General features: G+C 43.2%; 1 long non-coding RNA gene across 1 annotated transcript in view; it reads right to left on the bottom strand.

The window, feature by feature from the left end:
• The window catches only part of LOC122702512, a 32,311-nt gene extending 5,675 nt beyond the window's left edge, over positions 1-26,636 (bottom strand). The window contains exons 1-2 of the long non-coding RNA XR_006343269.1: positions 26,564-26,636; positions 26,365-26,425 (exon numbers count right to left, since the gene is read on the bottom strand). This is a non-coding gene — a long non-coding RNA (uncharacterized LOC122702512). The remainder of the gene's footprint in view (positions 1-26,364; positions 26,426-26,563) is intronic.
• Between the last annotated feature and the right edge of the window lie 249 nt (positions 26,637-26,885).

Here is a 26,885-nt window from a genome sequence, read left to right as displayed (position 1 = left end):
CTGAGTATCAAAATTCTTCCTACTGAGCTAGGCACTGTTGGAAAGCAGTCATAATGCCCACAACAGTCATCCCAGCACACACCATCCCTGCCAGAATGGCTGCCCTCGTAGATGGAGACACAGCTCTGACCTGTTGCTGAGCTATGGACCGTCAGAGACTGCGGTAGGTGCAGGCGTGCCTTGGTAAGGGACCCACTTGGTTAGAGATCTGTCAAGATCCATGCATGCTCAAACCTCATTGAGAGCGCCTTCTGCTCTCTGCTGCTCTCCTATTTTATTAGGACATTGTACATCACGTACTTAGTCACTCAGTTGTGTCCAACTCTTTAAGACCTCATGGTCTGTAGCTCTCCAGGCTTCTCTGTCCATGGGGATTCTCCAGGCAAGAATACTGGAGTGGGCCACCTTGCCCTCCTACAAGGGATCTTCCTGACCCAGGGATTGAACCCAGGTCTCTCCCATTGCAGGTGTATTCTTTGCCATCTGAGTCACTAGGGAAGCCCATTGTACATCTTATCTATATTATATTATTTTTACTTGTGGTCATACATTATTATAATGTTTCTATATTATGCATTCTCATTATAATATTACATATTAAGTTATTTTATGGTGTGATTGGAACTACCCAAAGAATGGGGAAATGCCATGATAAAAAGTTGGCTGGCATATGAGAGCGAAAATCACTCAGTCGTGTCCGACTCTTAGTGACCCCATGGACTATACAGTCCATGGAATTCTCCAGGCCAGAATACTAGAGTGGGGAGCCTTTCCCTTCTCCAGGGGATCTTTCCAACCCAGGGATTGAACCCAGGTCTCCCACATGGCAGGCAGATTCTTTACTAGCTAAGCCACAAGGGAAGCCCATATACATGCTGGCATACACATGCTACTATATAGAAAATAGATAACCAACAAGGACCTACTCTATAGCATCAGGAACTCTACTCAATATTTTGTAATAACCAATAAGGGAAAAGAATTTGGAAAAGAATATATATGTATACATGTGTGTGTTTGTGTACGCTTAGTCTCTGAAGAGCCGGAGACGGTGGGGTTTAGGGACCAGGTCGCTGACCCAGCTTCGAGCTGGTGGCTACTGACGTGTTCATCAGTGGCTGATGGAAGTCTGCAGGGGCCAGGGTGGGGAGGGAGGGCTCAGATGTGTATTCCATGCTTTGCTCTAAAACGAGAAAGCCTGCACCCTGACAAATTTAATTTACCTCTTTTTTACCCCTTCTTCCTACTTCTGTGCCCTTTCCTTTGTTCTCTATCTTTCCTTTCCTTTATTTTTTAAAAAGATTGCATGTTTTGGAGCAGAGTTGAGAGGAAAGTACAGAGATTTCCAGCACAACTCCTGCCCTGTCCCCTAACATGGACATCCTGCCCCCATCAACACCTCCCCCCACCAGAGCAGAGCGTCGGCTCCAAAGGACGAACCTACTCAGACACGTAGTCCCAGTCCACAGCCTGCTCTAGCGCTCAGCCTGCATGCTGCAGGGTCCCGGGGCAAGTACCCTGTCCTTTTCATCTCCCCGCCCCCCCTCAACACCTGCCTTCCATCTGCCCTTCTTTTCTCTGTTCCTTGTCAGCTCCTTCTGAGGACCTGCCTCAGCCCGTGTGCTTCGGGAGCCTGAGAGAATTATTTTTCTGCATAATTGGTATCTCATTCTGAAAAGGCAAATATTTTCCAGAATAGTTTCTTTGGTTCCTTTGGTACACGATTTTCACAGTGTAAGTCCTTGTACTGTATGTGCCTCCCTCATCGAAGGTAACCCAGGGCTCACTTGCACAGCACCTTCATCAGACCATCTTTATCTGTCATATCTACATGGCGGCCATGTGTCAGAGAGATGGAGAGAGAGGAGAACTTTCTAATGAATTTGTAGTTCCCCTTGAGCCTGAAGAGTACCAGAAAATATGTTCTTACAGCCTGGAACTGCAGGGTCAGACTTGGCCAGCAAAACGCTCCCCTGGAAATCTTTGCGGGGCTGATACAAAGACTGCATATTTCCTCAGGAGATTCGATGGCCAAACTGTACAGCCTGGGATCTACTTACTCTGATGTCTTTAACTTTTATCTTGACAGAGGCTTTAGTCCTTCTTGATTGGAGGGTAACTCCCCATCACTTTATAAATACATTCTTCTTTAGGCTGCTTTCTAAAGTATCAGAAAATGTGAGCAGGTAAGGGCATGCCACCCAGCCATAGCTGACAAGGGAAGAATGCAAGTTGGAATTCTCCTTTAGTGGATGGATTTGCAGCTTATTCAGAGAAACATGAGATCCTAGAGGAGGAGACAGACCTCCGGTTATTCAGAAGTCTCCAAAAGTCTGCGAGAAAAAGAGGTAGAAATGGAACAGGGATGCTTTTGTACTGTGGTGCTGGAGAAGACTCTTGAGAGTCCCTTGGACTGCAAGGGAATGAAACCAGTCCATCCTAAAGGAAATCAGTCCTGAATATTCATTGGAAGGACTGATGCTGAAGTTCCAATACTTTGGCTACTTGATGGGAAGAACTGACTCTTTGGAAAAGACCTGGAAGATGGGAAAGATTGAAGGCAGGAGGAGAAGGGGATGACAGAGGATGAGATGGTTGGATGGCATCACTGACTCGATGGACATGAGTTTGGGCAAGCTCTGCAAGATGGTGAAGGGCAGGGAAGCCTGGTGTGACGCAGTCCATGGGGCTGCAAAAAGTCGGACACGACTGAGTGGCTGAACAACAAGCAGTCACCCTCCATCCAGGAGAAGTGCAGGGATGCTCAGGGCACCAGGGAGCCCCAGTTTCTGCTGACGCAGCACAGGTCAGGGTCAGCAGAGACCCACGGCCCTTTCCTGTCTATCTCGGGTTTGGTCTTTAAGACCCTTGTACATTGAAGACAACACTTGAAACATCGCAACACCTTACTAAGAACTACTGTTAGTTTCTTTATCTTCCTACTTACATTCTCTTCTTTCAAAATATCTTCCTAAATAATATTCTCAAATAATCCATGTATTTTAATTTCCTCAAAAATATTTAATCAGCGACACTCTCCTACATTTATTTGAACTCTTAAAAAAGAAAAAAAAAACAGTGTTGAGGGGGCATCTATTCCTTAAACCCTACTCATTCTCAGATTTCTATATTAACAAATCAGAATATTCCTTATATTTTTCCCCCAGGGGATATTAAAAAATTATAGATTAAAAAAAAAAAATTCTTCAGTATCCTAGTCAATTCAGCCCTGCCTGCTGTATCACGCATTTAACTCCTTTTTCAAATGGAATATACCATTGTATTTTCAGATACTCAATTTTCCTTTTTGGTTGGGCAGTATAGAATAACAAAGTTTATGTTGTCGCTTAATACAGAAAACTTCTTTCAGTTCAACAATCTTTACTTTTTCTCTTAGAGTAAATAATAAACCTGCCCAAAGCTCAGCAGAAGAGCAAACTAACCTGGAAACTCATTTTAGGGGAAGAGGCAGGCAGACTCAGGCCCTTGCCCTCTCCCAAATCCTCGCCTGGGGGTTTCTTCTGAACAGAATCCCGCTGATTGTTTCCTGGGGAGGAGGAGGGACCGCTGCATTCCTCCAGAAGCTTCTGGGCTCTCCCCTCTAATCCTGTCTCAGATGGCACAAGTCAGCACCCTCCCTGCCCCATCTGGAGAAGGGCATGCGTCTGCTTGTCCCAGAGCAACGCCTCCCAGGACAGTGACTGGGGGCTCAGAGGGCAAGGCGTCCATTGTCCTTGATCTCACAGAGCACCCCGATTCCAGGTGCAGGGCCCCCCTGGCAAACAGTGTCCCGATCTGATGTTTACAGATGTAGTCTTCGGGGGGTAAACACGCCATTTCTATGAGCTTATTTCAATGTTTGATCTTCTCTTCTCCAAACTGTACAGCCAAAACAGGGCCTCCTCCCCTCCCCTGCTGCAGAGGACATGAAGCCATCAGCATTCTTCTCTAGAGAGAAGTGAAACATGTGGGTGATAGATTCTCAGAGAAACGTCTGTGGATTTTTTTTTTTTTTTTAACAAAAGAAAATAAAATCGAGCTAAATCCAACAGGGAACCCATAATCATGTTGTCATTCCTGGACTCTGAGCACTTTTTTTTCATGCCCTGTCTCATTGTCAAAACCAGAAATACCTTGAATTCTGTCTGGGCCTTGGTTTTTCTCACCTATGAGAGACTGAGCAAGACAAAATCCGAGTTCTTGAATCATTTTATCGCCTGCAGAGGGAACTTGAGTGAGTGAAAGTCTCAGTCATGTCCCACTCTTTGCGACCCCATGGACTATACAGTCCATGGAATTCTCCATGGAGTGTAGCCTTTCCCTTCTCCAGGGGATCTTCCCAACCCAGGGATCGAACCCAGGTATCCCACGTTGCAGGCAGATTCTTTACCAGCCGAGCCACAAGGGAAGCCCTAAGCTGGGCTTTACCAGCAGATGGAAGTTGGTCGTTTTAAAAACATTAAGCTTTCTGCTGTTTCAGAGAATGGGCGTGAAGGGTGGTCCTCTCAAAGCTCACTGGTGAATCTCTCAAGGTCGGAGCTCGGGGATGGGGTTTCTGGCTCAGGTTGGTTTCTCATCACCTTCCCTCCAAACTCCTTGTCACAAAGCCCCACAGTTTGTTAGCTTTTCACACCGATGAGCCAATAAATTACATTGGATTGAATCCCAATTAACAGTCTGCAGTTTCCATTTTGGAGACCAGCGATTTCAGATATAGGAACGTTTCTGTGTGGTCCTGCCATGCGATTTGCATCTATAAAGACAAGTATAAAAATGCAGGCTGGGGGAAAGCGCTTTCTCACCACCATTCGCAGAACTAAAATGTTCAAGACGGTTTGTGCAGATCCACCAGGGGGCGCTCAGCCCACTGACTGCCCAGGGTGGAGGCGTGCTAAGCCCCTTGACTTCACAGTCCGATGGAAGACACTGGCCTCAGTGAGGAGCCCCACAATCTTCCCAAAATGCCATTATTATGGCTATGTCCAGAGAATCACATTTTCAAAAGAGTGCAAATACAACTCTTTGCTTTAAAAATTGCTGCTTGTGAATACATAATGTTTCATAGCTATAAAAATAGTAATAGAGTCAAATCCATTATGTCATTTCAGATATTCCTGCATCAAGCTTCGTTAACTTAGAGAGGTCTAAAGAGTAGAGACAACACTGGCTTAAAAAATGTGTTCAATCTTGAATATTCCTTGTTAGCTATTTTTCCAGAAAAGTCCATCAAATTAACACATGCCAGTGGACAGTACATAATGATCCTGGCTTTTAAAATCTTTTTAATGATAGCATTTGCTCATGATTATGAAAAAGAATTCAGTCAAGTTTAATGTCACTCTCAAGCCTGCAGATTCTAAATTTGGAATCATAAAAATACTGTGATTTTCCACAATTTTTGTTTATAATGAAAGATTGATGTGGTACAAAGAAAAATGAATATTCTCCATGGCTTCTGGGAGATATGATAGGGAATGGCTAAAACAGAAGGGCACTTTTGAAAGCACATAAATGAACAGTATTCCTCAATCTCAACATTTTGGTGTGCTTTAAGAAAAAGTATGTATGTGTATATATATATATGTATATATGTATGCGTATATATATACATGTGGGTATATATATATACACACTTTTCCCATCAGTAAAAGATTTCAAATAAACATTTAAGCCCTATTAGAAAAAGATTTAGTTGGTCTGTTGCTTTTAAAGAACTAGTTTTTCCAGAAATGATTTGTGCTCTGTACCTTGTTCCCCACCAAATGTTCATGGTTCATGTTTAATGTAAGAAAATTGAACTTAATTTATCAGAATAACACACAGAACTTAGTTTGGGAAGCTTAGATTTGGATAAGAGAAAGTTTTTTTTTTTCTTTTTTTTTTTTTAAATTTTGGTGACCAATTAACATGCAACCAAGATGATGCTTTTAAAAATGAAAAAAAAAAAAAATAAACCTTATAAAAGCTTTTAAGATGATTTTTTGTCTCTCTTTTGTCCTTTGGCTTCTGTGATTGGGATCTATCACCCCCTGACACACCATCTAATTGTCAGAGGTATTTCTCTTGCTGCCTTTTTTAGGCAACTGGGCTTAGTGTGTGAATGGGTGGTGTGTGGCAGAGGGGAAGAGAGGCACAAGGGCAAGATCTAAGGAAAGAGAAAGGAGAGTTTGATTTATTTTTGGCTTTGGCTTAGAACTTTTTAATCTTCATTTTCCCGGTATAAAGGGGTTGGGCCAGTTGTTGTGTAACATTCCTTCCAAAGCTCAAGCTTAATGGGTCTATGAAAATCAATGTTGCTGTATAATTGTAGGACTTCTCCTCTGTTCCCTTAGAGACAGCTAGCATGTTGCCCTCACACTGGTCTAGCTGCTAGCATATGGTCATTGCCTAGTAAGTTATCTATCATCTGTCTGTCTATCTATCATCTATTTTATGTACTATATATTATATTAATATATTATATTTTATGTACTTATCATCTATTATCATCTACATCACTTTGCCGACAAAGTTCTGTATAGTCAAAGCTATGGTTTTTCCAGTAGTCATGTATGGATGTGAGAAAGTGAAAGCTGCTCAGTCGTGTCCAACTCTTTGCAACCCCATGGACTATATAGTCCATGGAATTCTCCAGGCCAGAGTACTGAAGTGGGTAGCCTTTGCCTTCTCTAGGGGATTTTCTCAACCCAGGGATCCAACCCAGGTCTCCTGCCTTGCAGGCAGATTCTTTACCAACTGAGCTATCAGGGAAGCCTCACGGATGTGAGAGTGGGACCATAAAGTAGGCTGAGCGCCGAAGGATGATGCGTTCGAACTGTGGTGTTGGAGAAGACTCTTGAGAGTGCCTTGGACTGCAAGCAGATGAAACTAGTCAATCTTAAAGAAAATCAACCCCAAATATTCATTGGATGGGCTGGTGCTGAAGCTGAAGCTCCAGTACTTTGGCTACCTAATGCGAAGAGCAGACTCATTGGAAAAGACCTTGATGCTGGGAAAGACTGAGGGCAAGAGAGGGGATGACAGAAGAAAAGATGGTTGGATGGCGTGCTGCAGTTCATGGGGTCACAAAGAGTCAGACACGACTTAGTGACGGAACAACAACATTATCATCTACATGTCTATCTATCTATCTATCTATCTATCTATCCATCTGTCTATCTATCCATCTGTCTATCTAAACTTTCTATTTATCATCTCTCTATCCATCTATATATCTACCATCTGTTTATGTGTCCTTATCATTATCATCTTCTATAAACTAATAAATTCTATTCCCTTGCTTCATCTGTTCACAGAAGATCTTAAGCTTTGATCATTCTTGCTTTCCACCAACATTACTTCTCCTAAACACCATCTGTGTATGTTAAAATGAAGTCTTTAGTAACAGTGTTAGAAAGATGTGAGGAAAAGGCAGACATGATTTACTGTGTGAACTTGTGTGAGTCTCTGGAGACCTCACTCCCCTTCCCCAAATAACACAGGACAGTATCTTTGCCTTCTTCTCAAGGCAACACATGCTGGTCGACAGAGACCCAATCTTTCACAGGAGATTTGGCGTTAAGCAAAAGGGAATGGTTCTGGGTCATTTATTCCTGGCCATTTTTGTTATTTCTTAAAAGGAATGCATTTTTTTTTAAATGAAGATAAAAACTAAGGATATTGTGCTAAAAATGAAAAGATCTTTTCACAATTTTATCTCTGTTGTCCAGAAAATCTGTTATGGCTGCAAGGCCACATAAATATCAGATGATAAATGTCAACTTATTAATTTTGTCATTCTTTGGGATAGTATTTTCAATAGTTCAAAATATAGAATGTATGCCATACTTTATACCATACTTCAAGGCCCATTCAGAATTATGTTTGTCCTTTCCATTAAAAAAAGAGAAGCTACCAAGCTATAAATTTGGCCATTAAAATATATATAGGTGCATATATTTTATACATTTTAATACTTATATATGTACGCACACACATACACACACATACACAATGCCGTCTAGGTATCTTCCTACACGGGTAGCCACAGCAGAATGTACCCTTAAAATCGCTTTCACTGGCTACACATTCTCACACTTTATTATGAAAATCAAACAAACGAATGATCCTTATTCTTTCAGAATTTGAGTGTTAGAGTAAACCAAAGCAGGCTTCCATAGGTATTAGATCCCAGGACAACGGGCATAGGCCATGACCCCAGGTTGACTCGGCCGCAGTGGGTCACGAGAGCAGAAAGGGCGCTATGGTCATCATTCATGTTAACTTAGGGTGTCAGTTTCCCCTGCATTCTGCCCTTACTCTTCCCTTTTCCTTGGATTTCCCTCCATCATCTCACCAGGAAGCTGGTTGTGAATTGCATCATCTCAGTTGAGTTGAGTTCAGTTCATTTCAGTCGCTCAGTCGTGTCTGACTCTTTGCAACCCCTTGGACTGCAGCACACCAGGCCTCCCTGTTCACGGCCAACTCACGGAGCTTGTTCAAACTCATGTCCATCGAGTCAGTGATGCCACCCAACCATCTCATCTTCTGTCGTCCCCTTCTCCTCCTGCCTTCAATCTTTCCCAGCATCAGGGTCTTTTCAGATGAGTCAGTTCTTCGCATCAGGTGGCCGAAGTATTGGAGTTTCAGCTTCAACATCAGTCCTTCCAATGAGTATTCAGGACTCATTTCCTTTAGGATGGCATAATCTCAGAGCTGAGAAAAGGAGTACTAGGCATCTTTTTGGTGTGAATATTTCAAAGTCCCAAAGCTTCAGAGGAAGGTAGAGAGTGTGGGGAGGAGGTGAACATGACAGAGAAAGAGATTCACAAGGACAAGGGATGTATTTTCATGTAAAATCTGAACCTTCCCTGTGATGGAGGAGTCTTTCTATGTGCATCTTAGTAGGATGTGAGGCCTGTTTCCTATCACACCATAAAAAAGGACAGAATAGCTACTTTTCTGACTTTCTGGTCAGCAGTATTGGGTACCTGGCTCCTGCTAAGGGAAATCCATGCTCCCGTACAGGGCTTGTCACCCAAGAAAGCAGGACATGGGAACTGGGCTTATGTATCTCCATGGGAGTCCAGGCTCTAGCAGTGACAGTTAATGGCAGAGGTGTCTTCTCCTGCCCACTTCTGGCCCAGGGCTCCTGCCTGCATCTCTGCCTGCGTTGCCTCCTGTCCATCAAAGTCTGGCTCTACACAATCCCGGATATTCTGGGACCTAGCTAAACTCGTTTTAGACTCAAATTCATGAATATGAATTTTGTGTCTTGCAGCTAAATGTCATGATGGATACAGATATTAACGATGGAGTCTATGAGAAAAGCAAATCCTATTTATCTCCCACTTACACTTGAAAATATGACAACACAACAGCCTGAGGAGCAACACACCCATCCCTGTCTGGGTCTTTCCATGAACCATCAATTCTCAATGATGTTGACCACAACGGTGTTAACTCCTTGTATCCTTAAATATTATTGAGGACAGCAAAGAGTGAGTGTTTATGTGGGTTGTATCTGTTGATGTATTCTCTGTTACTAATTAAAAGTGAGACATCTTAGAATATTATTAATGCACTCATAATAAAATTTCATGGTATGAATAACATATTTTTATGAAAACTTATCAAGAAGAGGAGCGACTGTTTTTGCAAATCATGTCAGTGTCAGGTTTAATGAAAGGAGCTGGATCTTTGTCTCTCTTCCTGCATCGATTTGCTGCTGTCAATTAATTATTGGGTTAAAGTAGGTTCAGATAGAGCTGAGTGCTTTACTAGCCTGCTCAGGTAGCTGTGTATGTTGCCCTATGACAGCGCATAGAAACTTGAACAGAGTTCATTCCTGTTAGTAAACAGTTAGTGGTTGTGTGGAATCTAGACCTATGTCCTCAAATGCTTTGGACTCTGACTCTATTGCATTGATTTATCTTGTACCTGGGCTCTTTGACTCACCAGGATTTTTTTAACATCATGCATTGCTTCGTTTGAGAAGTCAGATTAACAGAGTTATCCAGATTTTTCATATGTGAATATATATCATTGTGCTTAGTCGCTCAGTCATGTCCCATTCTTTGTGACCCCATGGACTGTAGCCCACCAAGCTCCTCTGTCCATGCAATTTTCCAGGCAAGAATACTGGAATGAGTTGCCATTCCCTCCTCCAGGGGATTTTCCCAACCCAGGAATCGAACCCATGTCTCTTGTGTCTCCTGCATTGGCAGGCAGATTCTGGGAATCTCCAGATCCTGGGAAACTCCCCATAGATCATTATATAATAGCAAAAAAAAAAAAATCACATTTTTTATCATCACCACCCATCTCATTAGAATTGTCTCTAGGTACTGAGAAGCTGTCAAGCTCAGAATAATAGATATAAGTTTGCCATATTTCTAATTTTCACCGGAAAGTTCTAATATTATCATTGGCAACAAATACAGCCTGTTGTTTTCCTTATAGTGACAGGCTCACTCCATTTATTTTCTAGGAAATGTCTTCCAAGCACCCCAGCTCTGAATGATCAGTTTGTCTGTCAGTCATTCTTTCAAATAAAACTGCTACCCCATTGAAAAAGAAGCCAGTTCAGCCGGCAGCTCAAATGCTTGCCGAGTTCTTTTCCTTGACACACGCTTGATAAGCACCGTCCCAGGGTACGCTGCAGATGAGCCTTGTGTGTGCCCTGAGCTTACCACACAGAAGATGGAGGATACGCGTACATGAAGCTTAAAATTTAATAATGTTGATCTTATTTATAGCTTTATCAAGGTCATCCTTCAGTGTGTGTGCACACAAAGACACACACACTGAGCTGCAAGGGCACCGCATAAATAGAGAATACCCGGGTTGCTGGTCCATTTTGGTGCTGTGGTCTTGCCTTCTGCTTGGACAGCCTTCTTGCACATCACTGCTTTTCACCTTCAGTGCAAACATAAGCATAGTGAAAAAAAGCAAGTAACATCTTAATTTTACGAGGAAAATAGTTTTGACCTTGCTGATATCCTGCGGCTGTCTTGGCACCCAGGGGTCTGTAGACCACGGCGAATGGCTGGCCAGTCCAGTCACTTTCGAGGCTCTGAGAGACTATTTTCCACCTGCCCCCTCTCCTAAAGCTTCAGGTACCCCCCTCTCCTTTTCGTATCCTTGTAAATTTGGAAGCAGTCTGCAGAGACCCTCCCCGTGTACCCACAGGCCTATCACCTCCCCTAGCCTCCCTGGATCTGTGCCACAGGCAAAGCCTCTTGTCTTTTCCCAATGGATAGTTGGTGCTCCTGTCTAAGGGCCCACAACTGGGACTTCCATCTTTGTCTACTCAGGTATAAACCTGCAGCTCCTGTCTCCAAAGAGCTGACTCATTGGGAAAGACCCTGATACTGGGAAAAACTGAGGGCAGGAGGAGAAGGGGGCAATAGAGGGTGAAATGGTTGTATGGCATCGCCGACTCAATGGACATGAGTTTGAGCAAACTCAAGGAGATGGTGAAGGATGGGGAAGCCGGGTGTGCTGCAGTCCATGGGGTCACAAAGAGTCGGGTGCAACTTGGTAACTGAACAACAGCAATGGCTCCTTTGAGAGGTATAATGAAGATGTATTTTGTGTTCATGCTGAATTCCATCCTTTAGATTGCCTTTGGGGCAGGGTCACTCTAGTGACCTAGTCTAGTGACACTCTAGTCACACATCAGCAATGAATTTTTGTTTATAATAGAATACATAATAAATAAAAGAACTTCCCAGGTGGCACAGTGGTAAAGGGTTCACCTGCCAATGCAAGAGATGGGGGTTCAATTCCTGGTTAGGGAAGATCCCTTGGAGACGGAAATAGCAACCTGCTCTAGTACTCTTGCCTGGGAAACCCCATGGACAGAGAAGCCTGGCAGGCTACAGTCCATGGGCTTGCAAAAGAGTCAGACACGACTGAGCACACACAGATAAAATTAATAAATAAAATAGATTTATAATAAAATATAAATGACTATAAATTCACATCTTTATATTTTATACATTTTAGATTTATCAATTTGTTAAAAGACATAAATTATTATGTATGATTTATATATAAAATTAAATATAACATCTTTTTAGCAAATGACTATTGGTAGAGACCATAGTTTAAGTATATCTGGGCTGAAGCTTTTAAAAAATAAGATTTTTTAATCATATAATATTTTTTTGTATAAAAGTTGAACTTCTCTAAGCTAGAGTATTGTTAGAAAGACTCACATTTTAATCAATTTGTTTTTCATTTTTTGGCACACATTACTGCTCACTTTGGCAATTTTTTTTTTTTCCAAACTGGTCATCCCAGATGGAATTGTTAATCTCAGTGGGAATTGTTAATCCCAGTGCAGGAGACCAGGAAAATCTGATGAGAAAGCAAGGCCACTCTTAGCTTGCACCTTCCACCTGTCCAGTGGTTTTTGATTTGTGAGCAGGCAGGACACGGCCACCCGACCTTCAGCCAGGGCCTGATAGGCAGACTCACTGGCTAACCTCTGTTAGCATCACTGGATTGTTTGGCGCTGGTGAAACATACGAGGAAGACAGCCAGTGTGGTCAAGGGTGAAACTGAAAGCCTTGGAGATCGCAGTCTGGCCCAAATCACTAACCCCACATTTTAAAAGCCTTTCCGCACCTGTGGCTGCGTGGAGACGTGAGGGTGGAACAGGCTTTCTCTTTACCTTTGGGCTTCTTTGCCCTTGGAGAGCTCACGTGTCTGGGAAGATGCTGGTGTAGGACTCCATCTACAAGAAGTGTATTTTCCCTGGGGAGCGTTAGAGTTTTCAATGAGCTTTGAATGTATCCAGGGCAAATCAAGCATGTTCACTCTGCTAAACGTCCCTCCACCTATCAGTTTTCCACGGTTTTATCACTTAGCAGTAGTTACAGTTCACGAATCCACACGTCATTACGTGGGATCTGTTCATTTTATTCTGTTCTGTCAGCCATGCATTTGGTCATTCAATAAATGTCCCGTAACTTGGGGAATGTGTCTCCTAGTCAGTTTGGGCTTACAGCGACTTTACTTAGATCAAGTCCTCCGTGGGAAGGAGAAGAACAAACAGACTTCCTCATGTAATGTGAGCCTCCTTGAAATGGTCTAGAGCAACATGATTGTCTACATGGTATAATTTTCTAAAATTTTGAAATAATACATAACATAGATTTTATGAAGAAAAAAAAAAGCATGAGCAATTTTCTAAAGAAAGGCATTGCAGGAACGCTGAAGCTGTGTTGCATGTACGTGTGCCTGACTCACACACGTGGCTGGGGGGCCAGCAAAAAAGCAACACACACAGTTACACTTGTCTCTTTGAAATTCCATGGCTCCTAACGGCAGAATCATCTGCTCCGCGCCATCTGCCAGCTGAGGAGGGAGCAAACATAACACGTGCAGGTACTGTAATAGACAATCTAATTAGTGTACTAAACCCTAATTTATTGGGGAAATTGTAAATATAAAAACAATTATAATTTAACAAATCTATTCCTTCACCACTCTAATGAGCACTCTGCTTGCGCTGAGTTATTATGCACAGTTTTCTATATTCTGTGGCAAGGTACCCTTTCTCACTACATCACAGGGACGGTGAAATTACACTCTACTACTTCTCTGCACGTTTCATTCACATCTGCAATCATGATCGGCATTCACCCAACAATGGAACTGCTTCATGACAAATATGAGCCGAATTGGAAAGTTCTGTGCCAACCTGGCGTCAATTCTGAGGAAGCTTGAGGACTCCCCAGAGGTGAGACTCCTCTGGTGACTTTTCAGTCTGGGAATGAAGCAATCGGAAACCATATCTGTCTCATGATTGCTTCTGCCAGGTTCTTCGTCCTCCTCCTCTCCTACACTCCTGTTTTCCTGTTTTCTGTTTACCTCCCCTTCCTCCTCCTTCTCCTCCTTTTATTCTCCCCCTTAATCTTTATCTTCTTTGTAAACCTGGGCACCCAGGCCCTTGTTTTCTATCTGAATGAGAGGTGAGTGACGAGTCATAGGCTGTTGAACGGACCACCTCCTACCTTTGTATCCTAATGATGAAACAAGCTTTTGATTAACTAGGGGTGCCTTTAAAAGATGAGAGTCAATAATTCCACACAGGTGTATTTGAAGACTATCAGACACTGAGATTACACAGGAGAAATTAAGCTGGATTTTACATCACTTGTGAGCTAGGGCTTTCATGCTGCTGCTGCTGCTAAGTCACTTCAGTCGTGTCCGACTCTGTGTGATCCCATAGACGGCAGTCCACCAGGCTCCCCCGTCCCTGGGATTCTCCAGGCAAGAACACTGGAGTGGGTTGCCATTTCCTTCTCCAATGCGTGAAAGTGAAAAGTGAAAGTGAAGTCGCTCAGTCGTGTCTGACTCTTAGCAACCCCATGGACTGTAGCCTACCAGGCTCCTCCGTCCATGGGATTTTCCAAGCAAGAGTACTGGAGTGGGGTACTATTGCCTTCTCCAAGGACTTTCATGCTATAAATTCTAAATACACTCTAAAATGTGTTGCTAGCCGGGCCAAACTGACCTTGATCATAAAGCATGTTTGGCAGGCTGGTCTCCCTCTGTTATCTATAGAAGTTTCACAGGTTCATTGCATCACATGGCTTCATGGACAATCTTACACACAGGCAGGACAGGTGGGTGCCTGTGATTTATTGTCACAATTTTGGGAATGCTGTGAAATTCAGCAAACATGGACAGGTAGCACTTTTGCAGGGACTGGCTTAAGTTTGGACTGCTGGACATAGCTCTCAGATGACAATAGTTTTGGCATGGTTGTTGCTCGATGCTCCTCCTTTGGGTGGCAGGATCGATGGAGCATCGCTGCTAAGGCTAGTTCATGACCAAAGGAGCCCTCCCTCCAGGCTGCACCCTTGTCCCCCCCGTTCCTCGGCTCAGGAAGCCATCTGTGAGACATTTCCTTTGGAACTTGTGGCCAGAAAAGTCCCTGCTTATTCCAAGAAACACGCTTTCCCTTTCTCTCTGACAGCTAAGAATTGTACACTTTACATTTTACCTTGCCAGCAAGCAGGATTACCATCAAGCGTAATGCTCCACTGTGCTAGACACTGTGTCCCTCCTCATCTGCATGTTTGAGCTTTTCTTTTCCGAGATCTCACTGTCTATCCCTGTTTGCTTGAGTTGTATTAATTTGTTAGGTGTGCTTTCTGTTTGAGGAACTCGAGCTGTATACCTATTTCTCCCTCATCTATCTGATTGCCTCTTATTTGTCAGGTGTGGAGCTAAGGACCACACATCCATTCTGATGTTCATGTCTCTGCCTCTCAAGTGTCTAACTGAATGCAGGGGAAACCGATACAATCAGACAATTGTGATGCTCACAGTAGCAGTTGTGATGGAGAGTGGTACAAGGGGGAGAGAAGAAAGAAGGAGATAGGAGTGTGAGCTGGGTATCAGGGAAGGGATGGAGCAAAGGGTGAACTAAATTAGAAGAAAGAATTTCTCAGGAAGACAATCACAAAAAAAGATACTTCAGCAGAGAACCCCAGAAGCAAAGGCAGCATCGTAGGAAGGAGATGGCCATGGTCAGAGAAGGACAGACCTGATGGCCTCAGAGTCAGGACCCAGAGATGCCACCGATAGGATGTACACATCATAGATTTCACTATTAAAAAAAACACTTTGGAATTTTAGGCTGGGGTTGACATCATTGCATGCTCATGTTAGTGCTGTGTAAAAATAAAATCAAATCTGCAAATGTCAGCCGAATTAAAGTGCATTTTAAAATAACCCCAGTAACATTTATGGCAGAATTCGAAGGCATACCCACATGTATTCATAAAATGAGGATCCAACCATGTGACTCAAGTTGGTGTGATCGTCTGATTCCCCTTCCTGGAGTACAAGGTATAAATAACCTCTACTTAGGCACAGCTTAGTTATGTTTCTCTGATGGTCAGTTTATAAAAGTTTGATTTTGCTAATCTGGGCTACAAATTTTAGAGTGCTTTGAAAGCTGCTCTTGCTGTATTTGGGGCCAACACATACTGAATGGTTCCTGGAGGAGGTAGCATTTGGGTCTAGGCAGGTTATACTCTCCTCGGAATCAGTCTATCTTGATAGCCCATGGAGATGGATTTGATCATCGCTAATGATAACCAAGAGTGCCCCACTCGTATTTCAAGGGGACAGTAACCTTTTGGCTACATACTGTCCAGCTGCAAGGAGAAGGCCATATCTGCCAGAATGACATGAGCTACGGAGCCGGGGATTATTTGGCACAGACATTACAAAGATGCGCTCAGTCCTGGCCCTTCCAGAGCACATAAAATGTGTAAATAAATGTTCAGGCGGCCTGGATGTGGGCCCCAGCCTGTGTCGTCCCCATGCTTTGCCTGCCCGTGGCTTAGGAAGCGAGGCATTGACTTGCCTTTTGGACAAATCTTTCTGCTGCTCTGCCCTAGTTATTCAGTTCAGCTTCAGGAAACACTGGCTTCATTGCTTTATCCTCTGAACTTGCTTTCAGCAGAATTCACTGTGTGATAGAGCTGAGAATGTACCCTTGCCCTTAGTGTAAATTCTCTCGTACTGAGTAGAAAGTGCTTGTTTTCTTATGTCCCTTTGGTTGTTGTTCGGTCTCTAAGTTGTGTCTGACTCTTTGTGACTCCATGGACTGCAGTGTGCTATGCATCCCTGTCCTTCACCATCTCCTGGAATTTGCTCAAACTCATGTCCATTGAGTCAGTGATGCCATCCAATAATCTCATCCTCTGTTGCCCTCTTCTCCTCCTGCCTGCAATCTTTCCCAACATCAGGGTCCTTCTTGGACCTGATGCAGGTCCTTCCCGCATCAGGGAAGCGTCGGCTCTTCCCATCAGGTGGCCAAAGTATTGGAACTTCAACTTAAGCATCAGCTCTTCCAATGAATATTCACGGTTGATTTCCTTTAGCATGAACTGGTTTGATCTTCTTGCTGTCCGAGGGACTCTCAACAGTCTTCTCCAGCACCACAATTTGAAAGCATCATGTCCCTTTACTTCACTCATTTGTTATTGTAGTCAACCAGCCAATAAACTTTTACTGAGAAAACGGAATTTTCTAGGCACTCTGTTGGGCTCGACGCACATACCTGTGGATAAGACGTAGCCCTATCTTTGCAGAACCCATGGTCTGGTAAAGGCAAGCCAGTGGGTAATCCCAGTGAGACGGACTTCATGTACTGACATAGTTGGTGTTTGAGAAGAACAGAAACAGTGAATAACTTCCAAGGTGTGTGTGTGTAGTCATGGTGGTGGATGAAAAGTTGCTTTTACCTGTTTCAGTAATGTCTGGAATTATGGGGAAAGTTAATCACAATGTCTTCAAATACCTTTCCAAGCTCCATGAGTTGCCCTGCAAACACTCCCAGGCAAAGATAGAAAGTCATTGCTGTGAAGCTGTAGTTCTCACCTGAGGGTTATTTTGGGCCCCTGTTTTCTCTGTGCCCAGGGACATGAGCAGAGTCTGAAGACATTTTTGCTCATCATGTCTGGATGGGGCTGGCAATCTTTGGCATCTAGTGGGTACAGGCTGGGGATGCTGTTAGATGCCCCTCAGCACACAGATCAGCCCCACAGCAACTCATCACTTGGGGCTTAAAGAATATTCATTGGAAGGACTGTTGCTGAAGCTGAAACTCCAGTACTTTGGCCACCTGATGTGAAGAGCTGACTCATTGGAAAAGACCCTGATGCTGGGAAAGATGGAGGGCCAAAGAAGAAGGGGGAGGCAGAGGAGGAGATGGTTGGATGGCATCACTGGCTCAGTGGACGTGAATTGAGCAAACTCCAGGAGATAGTGAAGGACAGGGGAGCCTGGAGTGCTGCAGTCCATGGGTCACAAAGAGTTGGACATAACAACTGAACAACAACAACAACAACAAAAGCATCAGTGTGCCAAGAACATAATTTATTTTAAAGTAATAAAGCACACACACACACACAGAAGATGGTTATACTAGCCACAGTATGTGGCCAATGGCAGTGAAGTACATTCTGTTGTATGAAAGAAATCTCGGTTTACATTCACTGTCCTCTCCTATGCCCCAATCATTTCTTGGGTCCCAGATAAATAACTTTCTTTATTGGACCAGTTTTTGAATGTAGATAGACATTTTACTTCCCCAAGGTTCTTCCAAGTGAAAGTCGCTGAGCCGTGTCCAACTCTTCGCGACCACGTGGACTATACACTCCATGGAATTTTCCAGGCCAGAATACTGGAGTGGGTAGCTGTTCCCTTTTCCAGGGGATCTTCCCAACCTGGGGATCGAACCCAGGTCTGCCACAATGTGGGCGGATTCTTTACCAGCTGAGCCACCAGGGAAGCCCGAATCTGGTGACAAACCAGGCTTCTGTGGCCGCCCTGGGGGCTTTCTGAGCCCGCATCCACCTTAGTTATCACTGCTCACCCCACTCTCTCCCCCAGGACCCCCAGGACTCAGGCCTGGCCTCTCAGGGGCCGTCTGTCCACCCTCCAGCGGCTGCCCTTCTCGAGCACTGGTTGCGATGTGCTGACACCGGGTCTCTGCCTCCCCCATCCTGCCACCAGCTGGTCACAGTCCTGAAACCAGTCTTTGATGGTTCCCTTTTAGTGACCATAGATAACTCTTGGAGGAACTCAGCAGATGAGTCTTTCTTGTAAAATTTCCCCTTTTATTTAAAAAGCACCCATAGATGTCTCAAGCCCTGGAGTCTAAGCACCTGTGCCTCGCTCACATCCGTGTGCTGCTTTCAGATGAGGCAACGCAAGAAGGCTTTGCTTCCTCTTCTTGAGGGTGACTCCTTGGTTCTCCAGACCAGGCTTTGCTGATCGTTGGGTGACTGGAAAGCTGCTTTGGAATGGCTAAGCTGACCACCCTAATGTTTACTTAATAATGCATTTTTTTATACAAATTCTTGTTCACATAAATAATTGGATGTTCTGGGCCATTATAAAAATCAGGTCCTCACGGGCTGCTCTGATGTATCAGATATTTGGAGACTCAGATTTGGTCTTCACTATTAACTTAAACACAGTTTTTGTGCCTTATAATGATCTTCAGTTCAGTCGCTCAGTTGTGTCCGACTCTTTGCGACCCCATGGACTGCAACACGCCGGGCCTCCCTGTCCATCACCAACTCCCGGAGTTTACTCAAACTCATGTCCACTGAGCCAGTGATACCATTCAACCATCTCCTCCTCTGTCGTCCCCTTCTCCTCCTACCTTCAATCATTCCCAGTGACAGGGTCTTTTCAAATGAGTCAGCTCTTCGCATCAGGTGGCCAAAGTTTTGGAGTTTCAGATTCAACATCAGTCCTTCCAATGAGCATGATCTTAGATGTAATCATTTCATTCAACCTAACAGCAACAATGAAGATAGTGGCAAACGTGTATTAGCCTCTTACCAGATACCAGTCATTTTGCTAAACAGCCACGTGACTTGTTAACGTTTCAATCTCACAAAAGCTCTATGAGAAGTTTCTTATATTCTCTTCGTTTGGCTGATGAGGACACTGTACCTTTGAAAAGCTGTTTTGTTTCCTGAGGTCATTGACACCCAGTGGGAGACTTGATTAGAATGAAAATCATCTTTCTTTTTATTTTTTCATATAATGAATCATATTTCCAAATGTTATTATAGCTTGGCAATGGTCATGATTATCATAGAAAGTAATACACAAGAACTCTGAATTGACACCCTAATCTTCTAAAATCATTACTAATGAAAATGTCATGTATCTTGACTGTATTTCACAAACAGAGAAAGGGCATTCTGACATATGCTTGGGTTCTGCAACCAGCCACCTCTCCCAAATTTATTTGTATCCTTTACTTATGGCTGTCATTATAACTTTATTTTATCCCCTGTCACAATATATATGCCTCAATATCAAATATTCATTGGGAAAATTGCACATCACATTTAGAGCTGCTATGTAAATTCATTTTGCTATTGTTTATAAAAATATTGCACATAGATGTTTGAAAATTTAGCAGTGTCAGTATTTGCATAAAAACAGATTAACTGGAAATCACAGCTGAGTGAACTAAATCAATGGTTTATAACTGTTGTAGAAAAATGGAGCCCAGTAGATACCAGCTTCTTGGAAAACCCACCCTTTGTTCACCTCTGCTCCAAGTCCACATCACCCTGGGCCCCAGCAGGGCACGCCAGGGTCTCGTGAAGATTCCGAGTAGCTCTCCATCCTCACCCCCTCATATTTCCACTGCCAGCTCAAACTCCTGCCATCTTGAACTAACAGAAAGGCCTCAACATGATGCAAACCAGAGTGACAATTAGTCAGTTGAAAAATTCAGAGTACACAGGGAGTCAGAAAACTGATACAATATGCTTTCAGTATTTTATTAAAACATTAAAGATACACATTTACACTCATCTATTAATGTTCTGATGTAAGGCCAAAACGTTTTCTTTGAGTGAAGATTGGCTAACTCCAGACTGGCTGGAGTTAGGTGTCATTTTTCTTGGATAAACCACAATCATAATGCCTTGTATATAATTTCCAGATTTAGTACTTTAAAATGGAATGCACAAAATTTTGAGCGCATCACTCTTTCCTTTTTGTAGACTTCTCCCAAACTTGTACAGAAGTTTTACTCACACTTAATTTGTGTCTTTCCTTTTCATATTTACTTGGTTTGCTTGATATTTAATCCTATCACAGGATAAAAACAGCCCTTCATGTAAACAGGCTTGTGAGTAACCAGAGGGTCTTGGAGAGTCAATAAACCAACTGAGAAGTGTATTTGGTGCTTGAGAGAGGCCTGCAGGCTGGAAGAGGGTGCTCTGTGGGCTTTGGGATCTGTATTTGCTGCGGGACTTGGAGACCCACAGTGAGCTGGAGGAATGTAGTTCACAGCCCGGGTTTTATTGCTCTTGCAGCTTCTAAGGTGCATTCGCCTGCCAGTCATCTCTGAACATTTCCTTTGTCTAGATTGCTCTTATAGCAAGCACTGTACATGTGAACTTTCAAGTTGCGAACTTTCAAAGATGCGGGCATGCATTCCATCAACATCAGGCGAGAGTGAAGCTGCAGCTGGACCTCCGGCTCCTGTTGCTGACAGTCCTTCAGCTCTGCCAGCTCCCACCTCCTTTCATTCCTTCAGTCAGGAACTCTTCTTGCCTGTTCGCGGGATGCCAGCCCCTATATGCCACCTGTTGTACTGTACTGCTCTACTTTTCAAGGTACAAAGCTGTAAGATTAAAAATGTTTTTTTTGTGTGTGTTTGTTTTTTAGGTATTACTCATGTGAAAAGTATTATAAACCTACTATAGCACAGTACTGTACAACTGGGGCTTCCCAAGTAGCTCAGTGGTAAAAAACCTGCCTTCCGATACAGAGTATGTGGATTCAATCCCTGGGTCAGAAAGATCCCCTGGAGGAAAAAAAAAAAAAGATCCCCTGGAGAAGGAAATAGCAACCCACTCCAGTATTCTTGCCTGGAAAATCCCATGGACTACAGTCCATGGGCTCAAAAACAGTCGGACATGACTTAGCAAATAAACGACAACTATAGAGCTAATTATGTTAGTTAGGTACCTAGGCTAACTTTGTTGGACTTACAAACAAATTGGACTTACAAACATGCTCTTGGAATAAAACTTGTTCCCTCATTCCCTCAAACTCCTACTCACCTTTCAAGACTTAAATCAGCCCTTTCTCAGCAAAGCCTGATCCCAAATCCCACCACCCACTCACCTCTCTTAATTCTTCAGAGACCCCTGTGTGTCTCATTCTATATTTACACTTTTTCATGAAAAACTGTACTATATTTGCTTTTCCTGCCTACTAGACTCTAAACTCTCAATGGCAGAACATTTTTCTGTCTTTTATCTCTGAGTCCTGGTCCTGAACACGGTGGCTAGCATGTCCAGTGAATTCTGCTCAGCTGAATGGATGCATGGGCATCCAGCTGATGGGAGACACTTCTGTCTCCGAAGGCTCCTGTGACCACGATCAGCATGGGCTCTGCAAGCTGTGTGTGGCTGTTGACACTTAGATCAGTTAAAATTGCTGTGAAATGAACACTGACTTCCTCGGTGGCATCAGTCACCGTGCCCAGTGGCCCCATGAGTCTGCTGACACAGAGCCTGCCTGCCCCTGAAGTGAGCTCTGATAGAGGTGGCTTCTGGTCCTTTTGAAAGCTCCGGTTGTCACTCCAAGGAGGAAGCATTGTCTCTGCTTCTTCCCCAGATGATGGGTTGTCCTTCTTTCTTTCTTTCTTTCTTTCTTTTTTCCTGCTTCTGCATCACCTATCACAGCAGTTTCTTGCTTCCGACAACTTTGCTGATAAATGTAGTCCTTCCTATTGGGCTGTGGCTCCAAGCTTTCTTAACACATTTTTATGGAAAGTGGTGTGCTTTAACAGCTTTGATGTTGAGGGCTATTTGAGATAAAGGCTGCAGTTTGCTGGTCTAAATCCCATTCACACAATCTCAGTTGCAAACACCCTTATCCATGGTCATCCGGAATGTAATAACACACAGCTTCACAGCTGATTTCTTCTCATCCCAGCTCTACGAGGTGGTGGCTCTGGTTTGGGGCAGCTCAGAGAGATTTGAGTGTGCGTGATGCTCTAGTGAGACTCTAGGATAACTGACCAAATGGTGCTTCTAAAAACATTCAGCTTTTAAGAAATATTCCATGTATAGTATCTTATTTGTCTCTCTCAGCTGCCTCTTTAAGGGCATCATATTTGAAGCCGCTGGTCTGAAGGTAGCAAAATAACAGCTACTTTCATCCATCCTGCGCTTTGTAGTTGTGGAAAACACTTTCAAAGAGCAGTGTCTCTTTTTTAGGAATGAGTTGTGGCAATTTTCTAATCAGTTGAAACACGAGCCAGTCGATATGTCATTCTTTCAGCTAAAATCAGAGATATTCCTTTTACTGTGCTTTTATCAGTTCATATTCAACAAATTAAGTCATCTTTAATGATTTCATTGTATCATAATTTATGCTAATTTATGATGGAGCTTGAGGTGGCAATAGCTCCTAATATAACATTTACTGTCTGTTTTTAAGCCCTTTTCTCCCATCTAGTCTTTCCCTTGGTTAAAAACGTGTATGACTGACTCATGTTGCTATATGGTAGAGGCTGCCCCTACATTGTAAAGCAATTATCTTCCAATTAAAAAAAAAAGTTAGATTACAAAAATAGCCATCGGAAAGCCAAGTGTTAACAGAAACCATTTTTTAGGGTATGTGTTCTTTGTCAGCCTTACTTATACTCACATGGATCAGTTCTGGAGCTCGGGTTTTCGTAGACGGTTTTGGTTCTGTGGATTCTTAGGGCTGGGAGAGCCCAGGAGCACACAGCCAGCTGGCGCTCTCCCCGACTCCACCTCCGTGGCTCACACCGGGGCATGTCCTTCCTCCCGGCCCCCTCCCAGTGATGCTTCCCTCTACTCCTCTCTTCCTCCTTCTCCAGGCCTCTGTCAATCTCTTTTACTCCTGGCATCTCCAAACAAACAAACATTAAACAAACACACACACAGATGCACACACCTGGGCTGGAGTTTGTGAGCCCGATGTTCACGTGTGAAAGTGGGGCATCCAGCCCATCCCTCACCGGTGTTATTCTGGGCACCAGTTGCTGGAGTGATTATGAAATGGGATGAGATTCAAAGTGCTCCCAGTGTTGTCCCCACAGATGCATGATTCACTCCAACTACAGAAAGAGGGCATTTCCTCAGTTATAAGCAAACATCCTATTTCCCTTGATTGCAGTCAATGAAACAGTGAGACCCAAAGGACAGGACATGGGTGGGATCTGGGCCCCCAGGGCCCACCCCGGCTCTGCCCAGAGTGGTCACATGCTCCAGGTGGGACACTTGTCCCCCTTACTCTTTCTGATGCTTTTCGAACCAGGATGCTTGGAATTGGCTGGTTGTCACTACGATTAGGGGATTCTGTGTTCAGGGGCCAGGATTCCCCATGTCCTGAAATCCACAATCCTGCCCAGAAAGGACCCAAAAGTCAATGGCCTCCATGTTGAAAAATATTGGATAGAGTACCTCTAGGTTTCTCTCTAAACTTAAAATTCTGTGATTAGAAATTAGGGATATCTCTTGAACAATGAAAATGAGAAATGATTAAGCTAAGTATAAATATTTCCCAAGTTTAAAAACCAACGTGTTTATATGTTTATTCATTAAAGGATGCATTTAAAAATTATCACTCTCATGTTAAAAATTAAAGAGCAAAAAGTTAAAGGATGAAGAATAATAAGATCTATGGAATTGAATGAATGATACATTGAGAGAAGATATACCATCTGAGGTCCCAGAAAGATTCTACTGAATGGGCACATACTATATATATGCACCTTTCGTGTGCAAAGCATGACATCCCATAGATGGGGCACAGTCTAGATGGAAAAGAACCAACCTGCAGAAAATGTCCTGCCTGCATCAGGGCAGGACAAAGGCAGAGAGGGCGATGCACACAATATTAATATAAGCCCTAGAAGGACTTGAAGGCAAGACCACCAGAGAAGTGGTAAATGGAAAGAAAGGGGAGCAAGAACAATTGAAAGACAGGAGCAGAAATGGGAGAGAGGAATGAAAATATTTGCGGATCTCTGTCAGGGATAGAAATAAACATTCCACTGTACTTTATCCCACTTAATCCTCATCATGGTCCTGGGATGGAAGAGTTATCACCATCTTACAGACGAATATACTGAGGCTTGATGAGGTTGAAGAATTGGTGAAAAGCTACACAAACATGTAAATACTGGTAGATCTAGGTCTGGAGAGGAGAATGTTTCAAGAATGGTATGGTTTGTTGCTCTGTGCCAGGTCCCTATTTTCCTAAAAGAGTACTTATCTTTTTACTTTTTAATGACTTTTTTTTATTGTGGTAAAATACACATCACACAAAGTTCACAAGCATGAGTACTTTATCGTGTAAATTCCATGGTGTTAAGTACATTCCCACCATTGTGAAACCATCACCACCATCATCTCCAGGAGATTCTCATCCTGCAAAACTCTGACCCTTTGCACCTGTTAAGCACTAATTCCTCATTCCCCTCCCCGAACCTTTGGTAACCACCAGCCTACTTTCTGTCTCTGTGTATTCACTACTCTCGGGACCTCACATAAGTGGACTCACAGTATTTGTCCTCCTAGATTCACACATGAGTCTGAATTTTGCTTATCCGGTCATGTCAGTGGACACCTGGGCTGCTTCCACTTTACTCTATTTTGAATGATGCTGCTATGAACATAGGTGTACAAGCATCTGTTTGAATCTCCACTTTCAATTCTTTTGGGTAAATACCCAGAAGTGAAATCGATGGATCATAGGGAATTCTATATTTAATTTTTGGAGGAACTGTCATATCACTGTCCACAGTGGCTGCACCAATTTACAGTCCTACTAGAAAGGCACGTGGGTTCCAGTTTCTCCATAATTTTTTTTTTTTTTTTGGTTGTTGTTGTTTGGTTGGTTGCATCTTTGAAAATGGTCATATTGATGGGTGTGAAGAACTATCTCATCATGATTTGAGTTTCTTGACTTTTAAAAACTCCTTATATGGGGAGGCTGCTAGTTCTGGCTTATTTTCTCTCTCATATTCTTCCTCTCTTTAGGTCTCCTGGGTCCTCCCATTCAACTTTGATCAACACCCCCAGATTGACCACCTCTTGGCTTCCGAGCCCCTGTCTTCATTTCCTGTGACCTTCCTGGCATATTCCAATTCTCTCTGATGTCAAGGGAATAAACCTCTTGTGCATACACCAGCTCTACTATTTAGTCTACATCTAGATCAGTCCTAAAAGCCCCAGACAGGACCCACGGAAATAACATCAGAGTTTAAATCACAACCCTCAGTATAAGGTCAGACATAGCATATTTTCCTGTACACTCGCTAAGTTTTCAGTATTTATTAAATAGATAGATAATGCCCATAAAAATTAGGTCACATTTCACCTATTGCAGAGGGAAAGAAAAAGAAAACCCTTTCTAATGGCCTCACTCTGAGTTGCTGCAGGAAGAATTAGCCATCAAGTTGAGTATTACACATAAAACAGCAATAAATATGATATTCATAACCTGAAATGAATCTCATCAACCATTTACGAAGAACACCCAGTTTATTTAATGGAGTTGTATTAATACATTGCTGGGCAGATAATGGCTCCAGATTGCTTGTTTTAATGAGACGGCTGCCACTGGGTAGACATTCAGTCTTAACTTTCATAAGCCTACCGAGAAGATGGGGTATTTTAGTCCTTTTCCTTCCTTGTATGAAACAAAAGAAATACGTCAGAAACCTCCATGCTGAAAGGTGCCAGAAATGATTTATTTAGAGAACTGAGTCACACATAGCTACCCATGTTTTTTCTGTGAAACCCAGTTTATTCTGGGTATTCCTACCTTCCAGTCTTCAGCAGAGAAGGGTCTGTCGTGAGGGACCAGCGGTGTTAAGACATCTTATCTACAGAGACACGTGAAGGTGAAAGTGTTAGTCGCTCAGTCGTGTCTGACTCTTTGTGACCCCATGGACTATATCTATATAGCCCACCAGGCTCCTCTGTTGCCATTTCCTTCTCCAATGAGACACTGAGATACATACCTGTGAGGGATTTACTATCTCAATGGCTCTGAGCTCTTCCAGGCAGCCAGCTTCCATCCATACGAGACATTTTCACCAAAGCTCTGCTTATACACCAAACAAATATCAACTATGTAGCTCCTCCCAAATACCCTGGGGTCCATTTTCAGGTTCAGGAACCCTTTGGAATCTGGTTAATGTTAAGAGTTTGGCATTTTCCCCCCAGAACTATGAAGGCCAGAGCTTCAAAAGCCAACAGAAACAAACAAACAAACAAAAAAACTGCAGTGAATATTACATTATTGTGTTGATCTTTCAATAATCAGTGAAGGCTTTGTTCTCT

The sequence above is a fragment of the Cervus elaphus genome, chromosome 11 (assembly GCF_910594005.1).
Source record: "Cervus elaphus chromosome 11, mCerEla1.1, whole genome shotgun sequence".
In the NCBI taxonomy this organism is placed as follows: domain Eukaryota; kingdom Metazoa; phylum Chordata; class Mammalia; order Artiodactyla; family Cervidae; genus Cervus; species Cervus elaphus.
This window is presented reverse-complemented; position numbering and strand designations above follow the sequence as displayed.